Raw genomic sequence first — 6440 nt, forward strand, 5'->3', positions numbered from 1 at the left:
CTTGGTTAAGTACTATGGATGCAGATAACAACAAGACAGTCCTCTATGTCAAGGAGATTTCAATCCAAGCTGGAAAGGATGGGATTAGCTATCTTTTTCCATGTAATTGAAAACAAGCAGAGCTGCAGCTGGAAAATGGAGGGAGCAGGGAAAGTCTAAATCCTGTGGTCTGAGGGAGGTGAGAAAGTGCTAAGTATCTAAGCCTGATGATGAGATCTGAAGTAATCGGCTTACCTTGGGAGGGGAATCTTCTTAGGAAAACACCAAATCCTTTTTTTTTTTCTCTTACATACTTTCTTTGTGCTTTCAGTTTTTCATCCTCAAATTCTTTCCACCTTTCCTTTCTCCTTCTCCTTCTTCTACTTCAGACTGAGATATTCTCCTTTGCCTTGTAGTCATGTCCTTCTGCTCATACATTTCCTTCTCCTTGAATCGTTGTCTACTTAAACTTGAGTCCTCTTTTAGCTAAGTTTTCAGCTTGAATCTTTCTCCTCTTTTAGCTTCTTCTCCAATTGCTGCCACCCCCTCCCCACACACAGCATGTGATTTTATTTTGGGCCTTCTTCACAATTCAAAACCTTCCTAAATCACCTGTACAATTTTTTTCTCAAAATAAAGCTAGACATTTTTGGTGATGAGGAAGATGGAGGATGTGTAATAGAAAACAACTAATACAGTAGGTAGATATATTTTAAAATGGTAACTAGAAATGAAATTCCTACACCTCTCCCATACTTATAAGGCAAAAAGCAAACTTTCCTTCAAGTGAGTGTAGATATGAATAAATGGCGAGTGGGATATGAGCCATACAAGATCTGTTATGAAAGTAATTGACTTAGGAAATTATCGACTCCTTGTTGCCATGCAAATGCACACAACTATTTACTAACTACCAGCAAATCTTTGCCTGACTCAGTAAATGAAATCTTGGAATGTAAATTGAAATAAGTTTATGAGATTCAGAGAGGTTTTATTCTAATTTGGTCAAAAATATGGAACATTTCACAAATTTGTGCATCATACTTGCTCAGGGGGTATGCTAATCTTCTCTGTTTCATTCCAGTTTTAAAATATATGCTGTTGAAGGGAGCATTCTGAGATATTTTAGTTTAATTCCACTCAGGTCAGCATGGCCTTTTCTTATTCTCAGACAGCTAGTATAGAAATTAGTTAGTTGGATTTCTTTTAAGATTCTTAAAATCAGTTCAAATTATTTAAAAGTCAGATTCCATTTCTATTTTAGGGCACTCAAACCCATAAGGAACTTCTCAATTTGTGAGCTGAACCTTGAAATTTAAGATCGTACCAAGATCCATCAATTTTGCTTTACATTAGGATATAGATGTAACCAGGTTCATTTATACTGTCTATATGATGCCCCTAACATCCTGATATTTAACACTTTGTTGATTTTTGTAGAGATAACAAATGATTGGCTAAATAAGAAACTCTCTGGGTAAATGGTTTGGCAAGTTTAAATTTTACTCTTGCTATTGCTTATTTCACCATATGCTAATTTCACAGCATTCCTTCATGCTGAATAGGTGACTTTGAATATAGGAGACATTATCAGAGGTAGTCTACTATAATTTCATGCTACTCAGAAGTCTTAGGGCCTGCATGGTTATTAGAAAACAGATATTTAAAAGTTTAATAGATGATTTGAATTGTCATTCACGTTTAGACTTTTACATTGTATATCCCCTACACTTAATATTGAGTGACGTATTTTTTACTTGATTTTGTGTTCATTATCTGATTGTCTTGATGATTATAAAGTATATTACCGCTCTCATTGATTTTCTTGCTGAAACATGTGAGTAGGAAATTAATTTAATTTGTTGAACGATCATAGTCTCCAACTCATCGTTTTCTATCTATCTATCTATCTATCCATTTATCTATCTATCTATCTATCTATCTATCTATCTATCTATCTATATGGATATATCTATCTATCCAAGGTTATTAACTACAGTAATGGTATACTTTTATAGCTTATATCTAAGCATAATCACTTTCTATTTTTAATTTCTGAATAACAGTACTTTTAGTAATTAAAAAGTTGGACAATGGCTAGATAATGGCAGGATAACCAGAAGGATATTTGAACACAAGAGTGATAAGATATATTGAATTCTGCCAATATTCTGGACAGATATTTCTTCTCTAAAAGTGGTAACAAGGAATGTTTTTTAAGTACCATAGTAGTTGCACATGAAATATTGTAGCAATACACTCAACTCATTTCATAACCATTTGTATAAAGACATTTATTTTAACTATTACATTTATTTTAACTATTTTTATGCATAGGAAGACAATGAGGGCTGTTAGACCACAGTGTGAAATGGTGACTAGAGTGCTGGACCTGAAATCAGGGACTAAAATTCAAATTGTACTTCAGACACTTACTAGCTGTGATGCCCTGGGCAGGTCCATTAATTTTTCTAAGACTCAATTTCCATATCTATTACATGGGAAATGCATTTAATGCAATCAACAGTCACATAATATCATTTTAATATGTACTTTCAAAACTGTAAAATGGATCATAACAGATTTGGAACTTATCTTAACAAAATACTATACAACATTTATAAAGTACAGGGCCTTCACCCTAAAGTAGCTACAGAAAGATTAGCCCTTCCTTAACCAAAAAAAAAAAAAAAAAAAAAGAGAGTGAGAGAGAGAGAGAAGGAGGATTGATAGAAATTCTCAGAACACATGTTAAATAAGTTTAAAAAAAACCTACAAAAATGCTTTTGGAATAAGTAGATATCCATTCACCAAGCCATGGTAAAGGCCAACAATAGATACATAGCATTGGATTTGTTTAATGTAACTGAAACTGTTTTTCCTTCTATACAATGTCTAAAGTCCAAGGCTGAAATAATTTGGGCAATTGCCATATGCACTTGGCCAATGAAATGTCAACAAGAAAGGGCTTAACAAATGGCTGAGCCACAGTAATTTGGTTTTTTATAAAGATGCATTTGGAATGGGTATTCTGTGTGAGGCTGTCTTCTCTAAACACATCAGGAGTCCTGGATTAGACAGCAATACAAATTATGCTAGAAAATTGTAGAAACTGTGCAGTGCATTATGGCCTGCTACAAAAATATAGCAAATAACTAACAAGAAGTGACCTGTTGACTAGAACTGTATTTCAAAAGCTTGCTATATGACATGAACTGGCAAATATAGATTCCAAAATAATCTTGATAATTCAACTAGTAAACTGACTGGGAAACCTGGAAATTACAGATCATATGTTTGTCCATAACTATCAAACTATGACATTGATCCATACAAACTTATGAACATTTTTATTGTTTATTATTAGATATTGCCATACCAAATAGTTACAAATTCCAACTTACCTGGAACAAAGAGCTTTTTAAAATATAACAGAAGAAATCAGAATCATGTGGAAACAGATTGTAGCATATAACTATCCCAGTCATCATCTCTGGCACATAGTATGTACCTCAATACTTGGTTACTTGACTTGTACCAAGGATGTTTTCAATGAAATAATCCTACTAAGGAATTTACAATCAAATTCAAACAGAGAACAGGACAGGGAATAATAATGGAAAGTTTCAAAGAGGTAAATTTCAGCCTGATGTAAAGAAAAACTTCCTTAAGAACTGGAGAAATTGAAAAGCGGGCATGAGAAACCTCAAAAAATAGTAGGTTTCCCCATATATGAGGTATTTGAGGAAAGGCTGGATAATAACTTTTTGGATATTTTGTAGAAGAGATTCTTAGTAAAGTACAGGTTAGACTAGATGGTCTTTCTCAACTCTGTACTTCTGAACTTCCATGAACATGTGTATATTTTCCACTGGTACCACTATTTGCATTAATAAATTCCATATTTCTTATCATCCACTGTGTAAATTAGTACATCCTTAGTTTTAACCTAGGACTATCTCTCTCAAGGATCAAGTCATGCGCATTAGTAACAATGTTCTCAGATTTGGTGAACGAGTCTGTGTTCACTCTAGCCATGGCCTTCATGATTTTATGTGCTTTGATCATAGCTGTTTCAGGCTTCATCTTTCCAGACTGAAGAGTCCTTTTAATCAATGCAAGCTACTCAGTCCCTTTGATCATTTCAAGTTGCTCTTCTCTGAACCTTTTCCAGTTTTGTGTCTCTTGAGAGGCAATGACCAAAAGAGTGTGCATTACTCCAGATCCCCATATATTATGCTTTTGTACGAGGTAATAATTATGATTTGGATTTTATTTCTGATGCCTTTCCTGTAGACAAACTATCAGTCCATGGAATTCTTGAAGAGTACCACTGAATATTCCTTGCACTTCTCATATTCTTGCTTCAATCAACTCACTTTAACTAGAAATTTCGCAATTATGACTTGCCTCGTCTAGCAGATGTCCAGAGAAGATAGGTCAAGATCGATTACTAGCATCCCTCCTTAGATAAGTTGTCCCTGACTAGGAAAAGGATGTAGTCAAACTCACAAGAAAACATTAAATTAAAAAATTTAAACAACAAGTGTGTTACCGTGTGTTAAAAGAGAAGTTATATGTAGGAGAGGGCAGCCTTGAATTTAAGAAGACCTAGACTCAGATTCTGCCTTTGAAACATACAGACTGTCTGACCATAAACATAGTCACTTACACTCTCCGTACCTCCAGACAATATTATTAAGATTTTATGATCAGCTTAGAGGCACAGTGGATATAACACTGGACATGGCATTAGGAAGACTTCAGTTCAAATCAGGTCTCAGATGCTAACTAGCTGTGTGACACTGGGCAAATCACTCAACCTCCGTCCCTTTCAGTTTCTTCATCTGTAAGATGAGGATCATAATAGCACCTACCTCCCAGAATTGCTGTAAGGATATAATGAGATGATATTTATAAATTATTTTTCAAATCTTTAAGTGCTATATGAACACTTCTTATTATTTGAGTCATTATTAGGTTGCATATGACTTGTTGATCTGTATTAGTGGAGGAATTCCACACAGGGAGTTTTTCACACTGATGAAAACACAGGTCTAGTATTAAGCACTCTCACAGCAGTGAGAGAACTTACAAAGATCTATCATGGAATAGAATGTTGGTTGTGGTAGAGGGTGGAAAAGCATAACAATAAAAATAAGTGTATAAGTGTAGTACAAATTAGAACAAATTATGTGACTAAAGAATGTACAAAATGCTATTTGTGCAGTCTGAAAAAGAAAGTATCACTTTAGAATCAATCAATAGCCATTTATTAATTGCCTACTGTATGCGAAGCAAAATGCTAAGCACTGGGGATACAAAGACTATCTCTGCATGAAGCAGGAAAATTCTGCATGAAGAACATCTCATTTGAACTGGGTCTTACAGGATCAAACGAATTCTACAGGTAGAGATTGGGGATAGTTAATAGAATGTACATTCCAGGCATAGGGAGAAGTATGAATAAAGGCATGGGGGCAGACATATAGAGTGAAAGTAATCCATATTAACTGAAGCATAAAGTTTATATTATCAGACTTGTTTATATGAGATAATAATGATAAACTGCTTAACACAGTGCCTAGCACATAGAAGGTGCTTTATAAATATTAGTTATCATTATTATTATTTTTATTACATTTTCCTTGAAGTATATAGCAGAAACCTATGATGACTCTTTCCTATAATATAGATGTGGTCAAAATGTAGATCCAAAGCTATTATCTAGATCAAAGGTGCTAAACCTATTATTAAGGAGATGAACTAAAACTCAACAATAATTAATAATAATAATAATAATAATAATAATGATATAAATTTTATAAGTTTTAAGGGTTGTGAAATATTTGGCATGTATCTTATCTCACTGGTTAAAGTACTGAGGTAAGCAGTGCAAGTATGCATATCCCCATTTTGTAGGTAAGAAAACTGAAGAGAGAAAATAAATGACTTGTCTGGGATCATAGTTAATAATTGAGGCAGGATTAAAGTCAAGTGTGTCCTTACTCCAAGGCCAGTTTGTTTGTTTGTTCCCCCATGGTGTCACACTATTTTTCAACCTAAAATTTCCTGGCTACTACTAATCATTGGTGATTATCCTGAAGTCTTTGGTTCTCAATACTATAGACCTCTAAGATCACTGTTGCTGTTAGTTTTTCCCCAAACATTTGGCATGGCTCCCAGTGGCAGGTACCCAGGGAAGCCCTAGTTTTATACCTGAAAAGTTCATGATGGCTCCTGTGATATTCTTCTTTTGGAAACTGGGACATTCTTGATTCTGGCACTTGTTTTGAACCCCAGAGTTTCTTGGCAGATAATGGCCATTACTGTAGAAGGAAACTCTTCAAGAAGTTGAAACTGATGTCGTGTTCAAAGTCTGGCAAGCTTTCTCTGCTGGTAGCAACAAGAACAACTCTATGGGAAGAACACATTGCGTGTGTGTCTGGCCTTCCTCCAAT

General features: G+C 34.6%; 1 non-coding gene across 1 annotated transcript; it reads right to left on the reverse strand.

The window, feature by feature from the left end:
- Positions 1-986: 986 nt before the first annotated feature.
- LOC114051517 lies at positions 987-1093 on the reverse strand. The gene has a single exon (XR_003570161.1). It is a non-coding gene; the product is annotated as a U6 spliceosomal RNA (small nuclear RNA).
- Positions 1094-6440: the final 5347 nt, after the last annotated feature.

This window comes from Vombatus ursinus, unplaced genomic scaffold (assembly GCF_900497805.2).
Source record: "Vombatus ursinus unplaced genomic scaffold, bare-nosed wombat genome assembly UNPS02014802.1, whole genome shotgun sequence".
In the NCBI taxonomy this organism is placed as follows: domain Eukaryota; kingdom Metazoa; phylum Chordata; class Mammalia; order Diprotodontia; family Vombatidae; genus Vombatus; species Vombatus ursinus.